The 18,706-nt window shown below is 44.2% G+C and overlaps 1 protein-coding gene across 6 annotated transcripts in view; it reads right to left on the bottom strand.

Moving 5' to 3' along the window:
• GNG4 (G protein subunit gamma 4) overlaps positions 1 to 18,706 on the bottom strand; it is an 81,012-nt gene that overhangs the window by 53,391 nt on the left and 8,915 nt on the right. The window contains exon 1 of one of the 6 annotated variants that reach the window (XM_077894420.1): positions 626 to 646. The exons of 4 other annotated variants lie outside the window; for them this stretch is intronic. The gene's annotated coding sequence lies outside the window, so the exon portion shown is untranslated. Of the gene's footprint in view, positions 1 to 625; positions 647 to 18,706 lie in introns of those variants that run through there. One more of the 6 variants, XM_077894424.1, reaches the window with a different exon arrangement.

Below are 18,706 nucleotides of genomic sequence, written 5' to 3'. Positions count from 1 at the left end.
CCAACAGCCCCAAAGTCTTAATCTTATTCCGGTACTAGATCTAAATCCAAAATCTCTATAAATCAAGTGAGGGTGAGACGTGAGGTATGATTTTATCCTGAGGCAAAAGCTCTACTCTAGCTGTGAACCTGTGAAATTAAACAAGTTATCTGTTTCCAAAACACAATGGTGGCTTAGGACAGACTTTTTCATGCCGAAAGGGAGAAACCAGAAAGAAGTGGTCACAGGTCCCAAGCGAGTACTTTGAAAGACAGGGTAGTGCTATAGACTATGTCAATCCCATTTTGATGTGACATTATTTCAACAGAAAAGCTATTTTTACAAGGTGGGAAGTGTCTGTCAGAGCAAAATGACACATTTGAATTTTCCATGTAACTTTTAACTGAAAAAAGGACAAATGCTGTCATATTTCAGTTCCTAGCATTATTCAAGAATAATGAATTTTCTATAAACATTCTTTAGCAAGCCACTAATTTGCACGATCCTGGAGAATTAATCTTTTAAAGAAATAACATTATTTTGTTCCTAAGTATCAGGATTTGACTTTACATTGTGTGTGTGTGTGTGTGTGTGTGTGTGTGTGTGTGCATGGATGAATTTATTTTCCATCTCATTTGCTTCCTACCAGATTCTTAGTAGTATGATCACATAAGCTTCCTCTGTCATCTTTGGCTCCATCACAATTCTCTTTCACCTCTAGCGACCTGTTATTCGTCTTGGTCAAGATTGCTATTTGCAAACAAGCTCCTAAACATCAAAGGAAGATTGTTAGTAAATTGTAGCTCTTGGAAAATCTGTAACACACTGCTGACTTTCCTGAACCTGGGGAAGAGCTTACTTTGAAAGTAGCTCCCAGGAGGACCCAGAGCCTGTCAATACCCAGGTGTGAGGAGCTGCCAGACTGCTGGGGAAGGAATTACCAGAGGCAGGTGAGAGCCCCACATGGCAAAGGTACCCAGGGAAATTGGTGAAAAGAATAAGGAGTGATACTTTCTGCAGGTTGATGCTGGGACCTCCATAAAGCTGCAGGCCTGCTGTCACTTCTCATCTCTCTCTTGCTCAGGACACTACTTTTCTTTCCCACCATCCCAACCTTCTCCTGCAAACTTCTCAACTTCTTTTTTTAAAAAATACTTTATTTTTCAAAGCAGTTTGGGTTTCACAGCAAAACTGAGCAGAAAATACAGAGATTTCCCAAACCCCTCCCCTCTACACACATGCATGGCATCCCTCTAGCAGAATCCCCCACCAGGGTGGGCCGTTTGTAACAATCAGTGAACCTGCACTGACCTACCATTACCACCCAGAGCCCAGAGTTTACATTGAGGTTCACTCGGGTACTATACAATCTATGGGTTTAGACAAATGTATGACAGATCCAACCATCGTTACGGTGTCCTACAGAATAGGTTCACTGCTCTAAAACTCCTCTGAGGATCAGGCATACTTATACCTGCCACATGGCACAGTTCTGAAGCTTAAATGAGAAAGTGTGAGTGAAGGGTCTAGAAGACTTTCTGGCGGGCCCACGGTAAGTGGCAATTATCAATACGACAGAGGCACACGGGGGCAGGCCGTGCCAGGGGTCTTGTAATACGGACCGTCTGCTCTCCCCAGGACTTTGTCAGGAACGGCAAGCCTTCCGTGTGTGTAATCATGTAAGGGAGAGGGGCACCTGGAGGCTCAGTTGGTTTAGCATCTGCCTTCGGCTTGGGTCAGGATCTCAGGGTCCTGGGAGCAAGCCCTGTTAGGCTTCTCCCTCTCCTTCTCCTTCTGCACGCGCTCTCGGTCTCTCAAAAAAATGATGAAATCTTAAAAAATACATAAATACACATGTAAGGGAAAAAGCTAGACCACCTGGAGTAGAGTGAAACCTGACAAAAAGAACAACCCAAATTCATACCTTTAAACTGGCGTGAGGGGACAGTGCTCAGGACTGTTGAGCTGCACCTCCCTGCTCACGGGAGATGCACCCAAGAGTCTTTGGCTCTCGTTTCCAAAGCCTGAGCCTCAGAGGTGGGAAAGAATTCAGGGTACGGGGGTGTGTGTGCCTTGGCCAGAGCAGGAGGGAGAGTAGAGCTGCCCCAGGACCAGAGGGCGACCTTCTCCAAGGTCCATGTGGCTGGGGGTGGGGTGGGGTGGCTACAGAACCTTCTCAGGTGGGGCCTGGTGTGGGGGTGAGTCTGCCACACCCTGAACCCGCATAAGTCCCAGAGAGGCTGGGGACACTGGGTCAAGATGGAGACTAAAGTCCTGTGCCACCAGAGGGATGCATGCTTCAGTTGAGTTATAGGAAAATGAGAAGAATGCCCTTCCTCTCCCACACTGGAGCAGGTGGACCAGGATTCGCACCAGCCCTTTCGTCCTGACTCCCAGGCTGACGGTGCCCTTGCTAATGACAGCTTCCCTGCCATGAGCCCAGCCTCCCACCCTGTACACTTCATTCAGAGGTTTGCCTCCATTTTTGTGATCCGAGTCCTCAGATGCCTTTGATTCTGGGGCTTCCATGCAAGTCCCAGGTCAAGGGCTCCTGGTCTTAGCATCTCATCTGGCTCTCTGTAGCTCACTAGTCATTTATTGCCAGGCTGCCCCTCTGAAGGCTTGCTTCGTTGGAATCTTTGTGACTGATGATGTGGGCAGCCAGACCACCCTCAAGTTAATTACCGCCCCCCTCCCCACCCCAGAACTGAGCAAGACCAGGAGACAGCCGTGCAATCCCTCTCTGAATAGAACTGGCATTTGCTCTACTTGGAAGTGATGACGTTTAACACCTGCTGGATTTTTCAGACAGGAGTTAATTAGTAAAATTGATGTTTATATAAGGCAAGAAAAAGCAGAGGCTCAGATATAAAGCCATTATTTTATTTCTTAAACTACATTTCATGTCATGGTATATGAATTCCTCTGAAATGTCAAATACATGAGAGGCTTTAAGAAAAATCGGTACCAAACTTCCTCTATATAATATTCAAAGTTAAATAATTCCAATCCCAACCTAGAGTCAGCTGCCTGAGTTTACTCTTAGGTGCCTGAAACTTTCCCACTGTCATCTTTTGCTTTCGCTATTTTATTTATTTGCCACCCCAACTCTTTCTAATAAAAGCTGCTTCTACTCATTTTTGGGGTCTCATTTAAATGTTACCACCCTCTCAAACAAAACTTTCTTGAGCTGGCTTGTCCTCTCAGTGCCTGGAGCGGAGCACCACCATCCATCACCGTGATGCTTCTAGGCTTCTTGTTGTCCTCACCACCATAGACCTTGTACTCTTGTATTCAAGTAGCAGTGAATGTGTTTTCTTCCTTACTAGACTGCCAACTTTTTTGAGGATGAGGAATTTGTTAGGTTCATTTTTGTAACCTCAGGGCAGCTAGGAAAGGGGTTTCCACTCAGTAGATATTTAATGAATTGAAATGCAAAAATGAAAAACAAACCAACAACCCAGCATCCACTGCTTTCTCAGTCAGTATCTTGGAACCCAAATGGTGGTGTCCTTTCTAGAGTCAAATGTCCTCACTTGCAAAGACTCCAGGTCTCAAGAATTCTTTTGAAGGATGTGTTTATTTCCAAATGGAAACAACCTAGTTTTTTTCCTCCCTAATTATGTACTCATTATAAAATATCAAAATTTGGGGTGCCTGGGTTGTGCAGTAAGTTCAATGTCCAGCTCTTGATTTCAGTTCAAGTCATGATCCCAGGGTCCTGGGATGGAGCCCTGCCTTGGGCTCCCCACTCGCTGGGGAGTCTCCTTGTCTCCCTCTCCCTTTGCCCTTCCAATCCTTTCCCGACCCCGCTCAAACTCGTACATGGGCTCACTCTCCAAAATAAATAAGTCTACAAAAAAATACAACAAAATACCCAAAATTCACAGGAAAATATAAAGTTAAAAATCAACTGTAAATTGAGTTATTTCAATAAGATAATTAAGATTTTTGTTTATATTTTTTAAAGTTTTATTCCATGAAAGAAAAAAAAAACCTAGCAGTTCTCATGTTAATAATGTCTTTAAAAAAATCAGTATTTAGTGGAGGTATTTCCAAACTACTTTTTTATTATGGAATGTAATCCAACTGAGAGAATAATATAACACACACTCTCATCTATCACCAGCTTATGAAATAAAACAAAAATATGTGGTTGAAGTGCTCTGGTACCTCTCCCCAGTAATCACTCTTATGAATTTGGTTTTTTATTCCCACAAATCTTCATACCTTTTAAAACACATGTACATATCTCTAAGCAATCCACAGAACTATTTTCTATTTAAAAGTATTTGTAAGTGGCATCCTATGTGTATCCTCCTGAACTGTTTTTCTGAGCAGCTCACTGCTATAGTGTTCTACTGTATATATTCCCCCCTATTTATCTTCTGCCCTATTATTGCAGAGCTGATTATTTCCAATATATACAAATATTTTTTATGATAGTCACAGAGAGAGAGAGAGAGGTAGAGACACAGGCAGAGGAAGAAGCAGGCTCCATGCACCGGGAGCCTGACGTGGGATTCGATCCCGGGTCTCCAGGATCGCGCCCTGGGCCAAAGGCAGGCGCCAAACTGCTGCGCCACCCAGGGATCCCAATATTTTGTTATTGTTGTAACTATGTACCACGATGCTATGAATATATCTCTTGAGCAAGCGTTCCTGAAGGGTGCACACTAGGAACAGAAGTGGTTGGTATCAGATTACACATGCCCTTCACTTTTACCTTCCCTTTCTTTTAAATAGGACAACAACAGGAAGATATTCGAGGCCCTGTTCATTCACCGTACCTTCACCCAAATCAAGCACAAGCCCATGAGAGATGCTGTCACTCTTTATTCAAGAAATATGAGTTCTCTTGTGAGACTGTTTCCAGGTGATCCTCAAGATCATCAGCGCCTTAAAGGTCAGATACACACCTTGAGAGCACAGTAGGGACTTGATTTTGCTGTGGAGGACCGCAGACCGTGGTCAGTCCAGACCAGCAGACAGGTGCCGTGGCTGGCAGCAGAGGAGATGCCCCATCAGTGGCAGGGCAGCCAGAGCCAGGTGTTTTGCTCATCCTGGGAATTCTGGTGAGAGCACAGGCACAGGGTTTGTACGCGGGTCAGCACAGCCTGAGATGCCAGTTCGAGGCCCGGTGGATCTGCCTGTCACAAACGGGGGCCACCGGGTGCCTGGGTGGCTCAGTGGTTGAGCATCTGCCTTTGCTATAGGTCATGATCCCAGGATTCTGGGATCAAGTCCCACATCGGGCTACCCGTGGGAAGCCTGCGTCTCCATCTGCCTATGTCTCGGCCTCTCTCTGTGTCTCTCATGAATCAGTAAATAAAATCTTTAAAAACAAAAACAAACAAACAAAACAAGAGCCACTCTGAGTGGTATGGGTGCAGGAGAGGAGCTGGGAACTGCCGTTACCACCAGTCATCCACTGCTCTGTGGATGGGAAGCCTTTGTCAACCACCACTCAGGAAGCAGCGGTCCTGGGGACTGATGCTCATACCCTCCTCCCTGGGGTAGGCACTGCAGGACTCAAAAGTGGCTTCCAACTTACTACTGTTTATACGTCTAGCATAATTATGGCTTTCTTGTAATTGCTTTCAAAGTGGTGATGCACAAATTAATCCTTGGCTCACCAAAAGATAGCACAAACTGACAGGAAAGCTGCATTCTGGGACTGTGTCCCATGAGAGTTTAGGAGAACCCCTGAGATGACACCTGGTGGACCATAAGCAAAGAAAGGATCAGCAGGCTGTGTTCCTCCAGCTGGAGAACACTTCACAGGGCAGGGGAGGACTTACGTTTCATACTTTTCATCTTTGTGCAAAGACGAAGCACCTCTACTGTAGAACAAGCTGCCAGAACTAAATTCAAGAATCCTCTTTCAAGTCAAGCAGGAGCAGTTAGGATGCTCCAACACTCGTTCTGGAGATGAAAAGAGGTTGTTTTGTTTTGTTTCAGAGAGGAAGGGTGGATGAGAAGCCAGGAGATTTGCTTCTGATCCCATTTCTATTTTTGATTACTTGTCTGATTGTGAGCAAGTTTTGGTTTCTGCATTTCAGGGTGTCCCTTTGTGACATTCTGTCATCCTCTTGCCCCAAAAAGATTAGAGTCCAGTATAATGCATCAGGTGGCAACAAAACCAATGAGATGACTTAGCAAATTCATAAAATATGAGACACTGTCCCGACTTCCTGAGATAACAACCTAATGGCTTGATTGTGATGAAAAAAAAAAAAAATAAACCAGAGAAAAATAGTAATAGAGTTTTCATACTAGTTTAGGAGAATTTATGACCAAATGGCTCCTCTGATAGTTGTCTTCAAAAGAGGAAGGCAGGCTGACCTTGCAGGCCATCACCCACCAACACTGCTAATCATCTGTTACATACATTAACAGATTTCTCCAGGGTGTTTATTCACACTTTGCAGACAGATTGATTTGTGTTGCTCAAGTGAGCTGTGCATGGAGGAGAATTTTTTTTAGCACCAGTGGGGAAAAAAATATGACACATTAAATAAGCCTGAAAGTGATCTGGTCATTTTCCAGGAAAAAAGATGCAGGGTCTCATGTTGAGTTTTTCTTTACCATGTTGGCAGCCTGCTGGTGACCCCCTGCAAAGTAGTTGTTCTGGGTGAACTGTCCCTAAGTGGTACAGGTGGTAGTGGGGAGTGGCAGGGCCGAGGCTGGAGGCAAAGAGAAGTTCTACCTTTCCCAGTAGTCAAGGAGGCCATGGGCCACAGGACCCATTTAACTGGCCCAACCGATGTCAGCTGTGCCCCATCTCGACATGTAGCATCTGAGGTGGTGATACTCCTACTGTGCCACACGGCTGGACCATGGTGGGAAATCTAGGGAAATCTCTGAGCAAAACAGTCTTCGGGAAAGCTGGCTCTGGCCAGAAGTTAGCTAGTTGTTGGGAAGAGGCACCTGAGAAAGAAGTAGTCTTATCAAGATACTAAGGCTTTAAGAAGCAAGAAAAATGTACCCGTAGTCCAGCTCATCTACAAAGTCTCTGTAAGATGCAGAGATAAGTATCCAAATCTGAGATGCAGACAAAATGAAGCTCTGGTCCAAAGAAATGCAGGGAGAGGGCGGCAGAGGTCCTACCAGTCGCTAACCAGTCACCACTTTGCCGGGGAGGCTGAGGGACCAACAGCCAGTCTTAGGCTTGTTCTCTACACCTATGCAGGGAAGACCTGTCCTCTGGAAATTCTCTACCCATGTCCTGTGGAAGGAGCAAGGCTGCTTAGGAATTCTTCCTGCCCTGAAGCCCGCAGCTGATACAGAGAGGCAATGCGGAAAAAGGTAGAGAGCAGCAAAAAAATTTACAGTGTTTTAGAAAATCTACTACATTTGTGAATGAACCACAGAGGACTCAAAATGGAAAGGATTTCACAGACTAGGGCTCCAATGGTTTTAAAGCATAAAGGTCCCTTCTAAAAAAAAAAAAAAGCAGCCTCCCTGTGGCAGTACTTTTGATATCGACTCAGAAGATAAAGAGTGATATAAAGAATTCAGTAATACACTTACATTCATTTTATCTTCCGAGCCCAAAGATGTGTATGCACACTTGAAAACTAGCAGTAGACAAGTACGTGATGTTCCATGTTCAGTCTCTACAGTGTTCCTGGGCTGGACCTGGATTCAGAGGCTTCTGGCAGAGGTTCTGAGTTATCACCCAGAGGCAGCTAAAGACTGGGGGAAGGGACATGACGCAACCCCCTCTAAACAGCCAGTTATTGGGGGAGAATCTGGCATCCCCACACTGCCAGGGGACCTCTCTCTGGGGGACCCTGAATGAGGCTCTTTCCTTTCCGTGAGTAGGTGAGCCCAGGGTACGGTGAGGACAAACTGGCTCTCTCGGCAGCGAGAGAATGTCCTGCTATACTGGTCTGTGCTAGCTTTCTCTCCCTGCTGCCTTGTATCCTATCCTTCCCAGCCAGCCAGAGGCATCCACATTGCCTTGGGGGAACTAGGATTATTAAAGCAGGAATAGAAAGGCAAAGAGGTACTTTGCTTTTTTCTTTCAAAGTAGGTTGTGAAAGCCCTCCTTGGGAACATGTTTTGGATGCCAGAGCTTTTATATGAAGAAGACTTGTAGAAAGGGAGGACCCCAAAGGCACCTAGAAAGAAAATAGAGAAAGTCCTGGATTCACCTGTCCCTAGGACACCTGTGTTGGGAGAGGTGGGGTGAGTGGCACAGAATAACCTGGGAGCCTGGGGGACCCAAATGGAAGAAGAGCAGTTTGCACTGAGAAGCAGGCCTGCCTTCATCACGCTGGGAGCCCATGCTTGCTGGAAACTTGCGGCCACTCAGGGTCACATCATCCATGCTGAGGCCATGTTCTCTGGGGGCCTCCTGCCAGCAGATTTGCATGGCACCGTGGGTCCTCTGCAGGATGCCTACCTGTGCCCTGAGATATGGGTGAGCCTCATCCAAACTACCCCCCAGGACGTTCTCATGTTAAAGGCCCAGGGATCTCAGATACTCCCTCCAGCAGGTGGGCCCCAGCCATGTGGTGGTACGCAGTCACCCCAGCATCTTCTTCCTGTACTTGGGAAGAGTACATATGACCTGGAATCTGGAACCCTATTGCCCTGTAAGGGCATCTGGGGCCATATTCCCCCTAAGAGGCAACAGAATGCAACTGACAATGTGGGGGAGCCCCGAGTTCCTGTCCTGGCTCTGCTGTGCGCCTTAGTCAAATTATACCTGAGACTTAGTTTCTCAGTTAAGAATGGAGATAAAAATTCAGGTCTCCTAGCATTTCCGAAAAGATCAAGTGGACAGGTTACGTGAGTCCTTTTGGTTAAAGTACAAGATGCTAATCAAATGTTAACTACTGCTCCTTTGATATTCTAAGAAGTGCCCGTAAAATACTTGAAATATAAATTCAGCAGACATATCTTGAATAGTGGTGTCGGGTAATGCTTACTGTGCTTAATATTTTAAAAAAATAGAACAATAATCTTGAAACACCATCTTAAAATTCTTCTTACTTATTTTAGTCAAAGATTGAAGGATGAAAATCTTTATATTAAAGAACTCCTAACATAAAGAATTGTTTATATTAAAGAACAAGAATGAATAAACAGAAGTTTGAGATAGATGTCTGGAGACAGGAGAATCTAATATGCATAAGGTTGCTGCGCTTACAGATGACCTGGCCAGACCCTTTAAAACCATGTGATGATGGAGAAAGGTAGCACTGTGCATCAGCACGTAGCTCAGTCCATGCTTGGTGTCAGGTGGAACTGGGTAAGCAGGGATGAGGAGCTGACTTCATCTCCAGTGTTGGGGTTAGGGGGACACTCACAGTCGGCATGGACGTGAGCAGATCCCCCTAGAAAGGGGCTCCAGCAACGAAATGGAGGCCATCCTCCACTCAACCAAGAGGGTCCAAGGATCCAGCTCCTGTCTGCCCGCCTTGTGGGGTTCATCTTCTGATGCTCCTGGTCTCCCAACAATCTCTCAGGCAGGACACAAGCAAGAGCCGACAAGTGTAGGATCTGGAGCCAAAAGGCAGAATTTGGAATGCTCCAGCTGCTCCTTGCTCCCTATGCAGCCTTTGGGCAAACCCTCAGCCTCTTGTTTTCTTCAGTGGTAAAATAGGAAGAGTTTGTATTAGCTTCTTATTGCTGCTGCAATATATTATAACACACTTATGGTTTCAAAGCCACAAATTTGTTATTTGAGAGAGAGGGGCCTGATGGCAGAAGAGTAGGGGTCCTCAACTCACCTGGCCCCAAAAGCTTACCTAGGTAACTTTCAAAGCATCCTGAACACCTACAAATTTGACCAGAGACTTAAAGAGAGAACAGCTGGAATGCTACAGAGAGAAGTTTTCACTTCTAACAAGGTAGGAAGGCAAAAAATAAATAAATAAATAGAAAAGAATAAAGTGGGGGAGGGGCACCACAAGGAGCCAGGCAGTGAAAGCCCCCAGGGCATGAAAGCCCAGCCTTGGAGAAGCGGGAACTTTAAAAATCTGCGCTGGAGTTTTCCTGGACGGAAAAGCGCTTAGCAGGGAAACTGGGCAGAATCGCAGGAGGGGCAGTGAAGCCTCCAGATTCCCAGAGTCACAATAATAGGAGGGGCGCCGGTGGGGGTGGGGGGTGGGGGGGAGGAAAGCTCACCACAAACCGCAGTCTGATATCGGTAAAGGGCTGGAGCACTGCAGCCCTGGGACATTTGGGAAAAGCCAGTCAGTTAGGCAGGCTGGCTCTGGATGGAGGCGGCTGTACCCCGTTCCCTTTGGGGGAGGCGGTCCCCGGGAATATGGGTCTAGAAGCACAGGGCCCCGGATCCCAGGGTACCCGAGCAGACAAAGCCAGCCATCCTGAGTTCCCCCGGGGACAGGTGGAAGCGGGGAGGGCACAGGACACCGAGAACTCTCCCCCAAGCTGTGCAGACCAGTACACCTGCACCTGTCCTGGGAGCATCCAGGCCAGTGCAGACTGGGAGACTGCAGTTAGTTACTTGTGGGGAGCTCGGCTCCAGAGCTGGAAATCTGGCCACTGCCATTGTCGTTTTTCTTCCTTCTTTCACCTCGTGCTGGGAGGGGCGGGGCCGCCAGGGCACAGAGGCCTCACGGGGTAAACAGCCCCCACTGACCCCAGGACCTGGCAGGGGGCGGGGCAGCTCCCCCAGGCACACACACCTGAGAATCAGGGCAGCAGGCCCACCCACAGAAGAACTGCTAGAAGGACAAAGGAAGAGCAAGTTCTTGACCAAGCAGTGCTGGAAAGTTCCAGGACTGAGGGAAAATAGTATATAGAACTAGAGAGTCCTTTGTTTTGTTTTGTTTTTCTTTTTCCATTAGGACTTGTTTTTATATCAGACTAAAAATTTCCATTATCTTTTCTCTTTTCCCACCTTAACTACAATATTTTACCAGCTCTTCATTTTAAAGTTTTTCCTTTTTGACTTTCATATTTCTACAATTACATGTCTTAGATACATTTTTCACTTCTGGATTCTCTTCAATGTATTCAATTTAATTTTGGTAGATATACAAGATGTGCATATTTTTTTTTTCTGCCTTGTTTTGTTTTACAATAGTGGAAGTTAGTACCTTCTAAAACATGACCAACATACACCCAGAACCAAGTGGACTATCATGCTGTTCATTCTCTGAGATTATATTCTTCCTTCCCATTTTGCTTCCCTCTTTTATCTTATTTATGTTTTTGTGGTCAATGTTGGGCCTTTCTAGAAGTATTGCTGGTTTATATAAATTTGGGATTGAGCATCATCTAACATACAGAACAAAATACACTCAGAACCAAGAGGATCATCCTCTAGGACCCCTCAGGTAGACTACAGTCTCTCTCCACTACCACTTCCTCACCATGACCATCCCTTTTTTCTTTTCTTTTTCCTCTTTTCTTTACTTTTTTCCTTTCTTTTTCTTCTTGTTTTTGGCTTTTTATTTTTACTACTTTGTTTTAAAATTTGATTTTCACTTTAGTGTCCTTTTGTTTTATTTTGTTCTGTTCTTTTTCTTTTATTTTCTGGTCTCTGACCTCTTCAGAATCATCTATGGTGTATTTTACTTAGGTTGTGGTTGATATTTTTGACTCAGCCTGCTCATACTCTGCACTGGACAAAATGACTAAAAGGAAGAACTCACCACAAAAGAAAGAACCGGAAACAGTACTCTGTGCCACAGAGTTACAGAATTTGGAATTAAATATGATGTCAGAAATTCAATTCAGAAGTACAATTATAAAGCCAGTGGCTCTGGAAAAAGGTGTAAAGGACTCTAGAGACTTCGTTACTGCAGAATTGAGATCTAATCAGGCTGAAATTAAAAACAGATTAAATGAGATGCAATCCAAACTGGATGTCCTAACTGCTAGGGTTAATGAGGCAGAAGAGAGAGCGAGTGACAGAAGACAAGTTGATAGTAAGGAAGGAAGTTGAAGAAAAAAGAGAAAAAAAATAATTAAGAGCCCACGAGGAAAGGCTTAGGGAAATAAACGATAGCTTGAGAAGAAAGAGTATACACCTAATTTGGATTCCAGAAGAGGCTGAGAGAGAGAGAGGACCACAAAGTATATTTGAACAAATCATAGCTGAGAACTCCCCAAATCTGAGGAAGGAAACAGGCATTCAGATCCAAGAGATAGAGAGGACGCCCCTCCCCAAATCAATAAAAACCATTCAACACCTCGACATTTGATAGTGAAACTTCCACATTTCAAAGACAAAGAGAAAATTCTTAAAGCAGCATGAGACAAGAGATTCTTAACTTATTTGGGGAGAAATGTCAGACTAACAGTAGACCTCTCCACAGAGAGGGCTGGCCAGAAACGGCTGGCATGATATATACAGGGTATTAGATGAGAAGAACATGCAGCCAAGAATACTTTATCCAGCAAGGCTGTCGTTCAGAATAGAAGGAGAGAGAAAGAGCTTCCAGGATAGGCAGAAACTGAAAGAATATGTGACCACCAAACTGGGTCTGCAAGAAATATTAAGGGAAACCCTGTAAAAGAAAGAGGGAGCCCAAAGAAACAATCCAGAAAAACAGGGACTGAATAGGTAATACAATGACACTAAATCCATATCTTTCAATAGTTATTCTGAACGTGAATGGGCTAAATGATCCCATCAAAAGACGCAGGGTATCGGACTAGATAAAAAAAGCAAGACCCATCTATATGCTGTTACAAGAGACTCATTTTGGACCTAAGGATACCTCCAGCCTGAAAATAAAGGGGTGGAGAAACATTTACCATTCAAATGGTCCTCAAAAGAAAGCTGGGGTAGCAATCCTCATATCAGATAAAGTGTGTACCAAAGACTGTAGTAAGAGATGAAGAAGGGCACTATATCATACCTAAAGGGTCTATCCAACAAGAAGACCTAACAAACATGAATATTTATGCCCCTAATGTGGGAGCTGCCAAGTATATCAATCAAAGTAAAGACACACTTAGATAATAATACACTAATAGTAGGAGACTTCAACACAGCACTTTCTGCAAATGACAGATCTTCTAAGCAGAACATCACCAAAGAAACAAGGGCCTTAAATGATACACTGGACCAAAGAGATTTCACGGATATATACAAAACTTTCCATCCAAACATAAATATACATTCTTCTCAAGTACACATGGAACTTTCTCCAGATTAGACCACATACTGGGTCACAAATCAGGTCTCAACCAATACCAAAAGATTGGGATTGTCCCCTGCATATTTTCAGACCACAATGCTTTGCAACTAGAACTCAAGCACAAGAAGAAACTTGGAAGAAACTCAAACACATGGAGAGTAAAGAGCATCCTACTAAAAGATGAATGGGTTAACTAGGAAATTAGAGATTTTATTAAAAAGAGTCATGGAAATGAATGAAAAGGAAGATACAACTATACAAAATCTTTGGGATACAATAAAAGCAGTCCTAAGAGGGAAATACATCACAATACAAGCATCCCTCAAAAAATAAAAAAACGGGATCCCTGGGTGGTGCAGCGGTTTGGCGCCTGCCTTTGGCCCAGGGCGCGATCCTGGAGACCCGGGATCGAATCCCACGTCAGGCTCCCGGTGCATGGAGCCTGCTTCTCCCTCTGCCTGTGTCTCTGCCTCTCTCTGTGACTGTCATAAAAATATATATATATATATATATATTAAAAAATAAAAAAACCCTCAAATACACAAGATAACCTCCTACCTAAAGGAATTGGAGAAAGAACAGCAAGTAAAGCCTACACCAAACAAAAGAAGAGAGATAATAGAGATTCAAGCAGAACTCAATGAAATAGAGACCAAAAGAACTGTAGAACATTTCAACAAAACCAAGAGTTGGTTCTTTGAAAGAATTAATAAGATAGATAACCCCTAGCCAGCCTTATTAAAAAGAGACAAGACGGGATCCCTGGGTGGTGCAGCGGTTTGGCGCCTGCCTTTGGCCCAGGGCGCGATCCTGGAGACCCGGGATCGAATCCCACATCAGGCTCTCGATGCATGGAGCCTGCTTCTCCCTCTGCCTATGTCTCTGCCTCTCCCTCTTTCTCTCTCTGTGACTATCATAAATAAAAAAAAAAAAAAAAAAGAGACAAGACTCAAATTAATAAAATCACGAATGAAGGAGGAGAGATCACAACAATACCAAGAAAGTACAAGCGAGTTTAAAAATGTATTATGAGCAGCTATATGCCAACAAATTAGGCAATCTAGAAGAAATGGATGCATTTCTGGAAAACCACAAACTACCAAAACTGGAACAGGAAGAAATACAAAACCTGAACAGGCCAAGAGCCAGCAAGGAAATTGAAGGAGTCATGAAAAACCTCCCAAGACACAAAAGTCCAGGGCCAGAGGGCTTCCCAGGAGAATTCTATCAAACGTTTAAAGAAGAAATAATACCTAGTCTACTAAAGCTGTTTCGAAGGATAGAAAGGGACGGAATACTTCCAAGCTCATTTTATGAAGCTAGCATTATCTTGATTCCAAAATCAGACAAAAACCCCACCAAAAAAGAGAATTATAGACCAATATCCCTGATTAACTCGGATGCAAAAATTCTCAACAAGATACTAGCCAAAAGGATCCAACAATACATTAAGAAGATTATTCACCATGACCAAGTGGGTTTTATCCCCAGGATGCGAGCGTGGTTCAACACTTGTAAAACAATCAACGTGATAGATTACATCAATAAGAGAAAAAACAAGAACCATATGATCCTCTCAATAGATGCAGAGAAAGCATTTCACAAAATACAGCATCCATTCCTGATTAAAACTCTTCGAAGTGTAGGGATAGAGGAAATATTCCTCAATATCTTAAAAGCCATTTATGAAAAGCCCACAGAGAATATCATTCTCAATGGGGAAAAAACAGAGCTTTTCTCCTAAGATCAGGAACAGGACAGGGGTGTCCACTCTCACCAGTGTCAATCATCATAGTACTAGAAGGCCTAGCCTCAGCAGTCAGACAATGAAAAGAAATAAAAGGCAGTCGAATTGTCAGAGAAGTCAAACTCTCTCTCTTTGCAGATGACATGATACTGTATATAGAAAACCCCAAAGGACTCCACCACAAGATTGCTAGAACTCATACAGCAATTCAGCAATGTGGCAGGATACAAAATCAACACACAGAAATCAGTGGCATTTCTATACACTAACAAGGAGACTGAAGAAAGAGAAATTAAGGAGTCAATCCCATTTACAATGCACCCAAAACCATAAGGTACCTAGGAATAAATTTAACCAAAGAGGTAAAGGATCTATACCCTAAACACTACAGAACGGATCTGAAAGAAATTAAGGAAGACAGGAGATGGAAAAACACTCCACGCTCATGGATTGGAAGAATAAATATGGTGAAAATGTCTATGCTACCCAGGGCAATGTACACGTTCAACACAATCCCTATCAAAATACCATGGCCTTTCTTCACAGAGTTGGAACAGATAATCTTAAGATTTGTATGGAATCAGAAAAGACCCTAAATAGCCAGAGAAATATTGAAAATCAATGCCGTTGGCATCACCATGCCGGATTTCAAGCTGTATTACAAAGCTGTGATCATCAAGACAGTAGCGTACTGGCACAAACACAGACACATAGATCAATGGAACAGAATAGAGAACCCAGAAATGGGCCCTCAACTTTATGGTCAACTAATATTCAACAAAGCAGGAGAGAATATCCACTGGAAAAAGAACAGTCTCTTCAATGAATGGTATTGGGAAAATTGGACAGCCACGTGCAGAATGAAACTGGACCATTCTCTTACACCAGACACAAAGATAAACTCAAAATGGATGAAAGATCTAAATGTGAGACAGGAATCCATCAAAATCTTAGAGGAGAACACAAGCAATAAGTTTTTTGAACTTGGCTACAGTAACTTCCTGCAGGATACATCTAGGAAGGCAAGGGAAACAAAAGCAAAAATGAACTATTGGGACTTAATCAGAATAAAAAGCTTCTGCACAGCAAAAGAAACAGTCAACAAGACTAAAAGACAACTTAAAGAATGGGAGAAGATATTTGCAAATGACATATCAGATTAAGGGCTAGTATCCAAGATCTATAAGGAACTGATTAAACTCAACACCCAAGAAACAAAAAATCGAATCATGACATGGGCAGATGACATGAACAGAAATTTCACCAAAGACGACATACACATGGCCAAGAGGCACATGAGAAAATGCTCTGTGTCACTCATCAGGGAAATACAAATCAAATCCACAATGAGATATCACCTCACACCAGTGAGAATGGTGAAAATTAACAAAGACAGGGGTGCTTGGGTGGCTCAGCGGTTGAGCATCTGCCTTCGGCTCAGGTCTTAATCCTAGGGTCCTGGGATAGAGTCCCACATGGGGCTCCCCACAGGGAGCCTGCTTCTCCCTCTGCTTGTGTCTGCCTTCTCTCTGTGTCTCTCATGAATAAATAAATAAAATATTTAAAGAAAAGGAACAAAACAGGAAACAACACATGTTGGAGAGGATGTGGAGAAGGGGGAACCCTCTTGCATGGCTGGTGGGAATGTGAACTGGTGCAGCCACTCTGGGAAATAGTGTGGAGGTTCGTCAAGAAGTTAAAAATAGAGCTACTCTATGATCCAGCAATTGCACTACTGGGTATTTACCCCACAGATACAGATACAGTGAAATGCCGGGACACCTGCACCCCAATGTTCATAGCAGCAATGTCCACAATAGCCAAACTGTGGAAGGAGCCTCGGTGTCCTTTGACAGATGAAGATGTGGTCTATATATACAATGGAATATTACTCAGCCATCAGAAATACCATTTGCTTCGACTTGAATGGAACTGGAGGTATTATGCTGAGCGAAGTAAGTCTATCGGAGAAGGACAATCATCATATGGTTTCACTCATATGGGGATTATAAAAAATAGTGAAAGGGATTATAAGGGAAAGGAGGGGAACTGAGTGGGAAAAATTAGAGAGGGAGACAAACCACGAGACACTCCTAACTCTGGGAAACGAACAGAGGGTTGTATAAGGGGAGGTGGGCAGGGGTTGGGGTGACTGGGTGACGGGCACTGAGGAGGGCACTTGATGGGATGAGCCATGGGTGTTATACTATATGTTGGCAAACTGAGCTTCAATAAAAACAAATTTTAAAAAATTGTTGAGAGTTCTGGTATCACAAAGTACACAGCATCAGTAGGGCTGCTGGAGTTTCTTGGGAGAGTCTGTTTCTCTGCCTTTTCCAGCTTCTGGTGGTGGCTGACCCTCTTTGCTTACAGCTGCTCCTCCATCTTGGAAGTCAGCAGACAGGCATTGTCCAATCCCTCGGACACTCCTCCTTTTATAAGCACTTTTGTGATTACATTGGGCCCGTCAAATAATCCAGGATACTTTCCCCACCTCAAGAGTCTTAATCACATCTGAAAAATCTCTTTTGCTGTGTAAGATAACACATGCTCAGGTTCCATTGTGGCCATCTTTGGGGCGAGGTGGTGCCCATTATGTTTCCTACAACCATAGCTGTCAAGGAATAAATACTTATGAATATATTTAATTTTTTAAGTAGGCTCAATTTTTAAGAGCCCAATGTGAGACTTGAACTCATGACTCTGAGATCAAAAGATCTGAGCTGCGATGAAGACTTGGCTGTTGCTGTGACTGAGCCACCCTGGCACCCGCCAAGGAATACATACCTAATCTCAATATTAGGCTCTTAGAGCCTAGCTTGTAGCAAACACTCAATAAATGTTAGCTATTATTATTATTTGCTTAAACAAAAGCTTTCAGCCTTGAAAGTCTTCAGCATTCATTAGCTGTGACCATCCCTTTCATCTGGCCAAGCCCCAAGGCCTCCTTCTGGAAGCTTTTCCTGACCTAGACTGGGTTTGGTGTCCTGTGTTTAGGTTCTGAATTCTGTGTTGTGTGATAATCATCCGTCTCCGTCACTAGCGTGGAAGTTCCTCATGATCTGGAACCTCCTTTTCCTCATCTCTGGGTTCCTGCCTGCTGACATAGTAGCATTTGCCATTCTCATCTATGACTAATGGTCCTTCCTGTCTCGCAGCCAACAAGGGTGAATGTTGGTTCATGCGCCTGCGGGGTGCCTGGAGCTGTTATGACCCACCAAAGGTGAGCTGTGGGATGGGGGATGGGGGAACTGTATTTTGGGGTAATTATGCTCTACACAGAGGCAGTTCTTCAGGGAGAATAGCTGGCTTCCCCATCGGTGAAGCTGTCTTGTGAAAAGCAGGGGAAGACAGATCCACGTGTGCTCAGCCTGGAAAGGAGCTCTTGCTCTTACAGGTGTCTCAGCCTTGTGGTGTCTGTGGGGAGTCGCTGTTTCACAGCTTCAAGGGAGAGAGGTGGGAGAGGCTGGCATAGGAAATGGTCTGGGAACTCCTGGGTAGTTTCGGGTTTTTCAGGCGCAAAGACGACCCACAGGAATCATCTGCTTCAGTGGCTTATGAAACTCAAAAAACACAGATTCCCTGGTCCTAGCTCAGAACGGTGGAGTCAGAACATCCAGAGGTGAGGTGGTATTTCTGAAAACTACCCAAAGTCATTCTGCTCTGCAGCCAGGTTTGGGAACCATGGACAGATCTGTTCTGGATTTTACAGAGAGACTGTGCTACCCATAAATGATTCCTAAAGCAGGTGTATAAAAATGGAAGGCACAGCCAGTGGCCACCCATCACTAGGCAAGCTTACTTTTCACCTGCCAGGCCACAGAGTGAGAGTCCATGAAGCAGTTCTTAC

Source organism: Canis aureus, chromosome 4, assembly GCF_053574225.1.
Source record: "Canis aureus isolate CA01 chromosome 4, VMU_Caureus_v.1.0, whole genome shotgun sequence".
Taxonomy (NCBI): domain Eukaryota; kingdom Metazoa; phylum Chordata; class Mammalia; order Carnivora; family Canidae; genus Canis; species Canis aureus.
The sequence above is the reverse complement of the archived record's forward strand: the minus strand, read 5'-3'. Positions and strand labels throughout refer to the sequence as shown.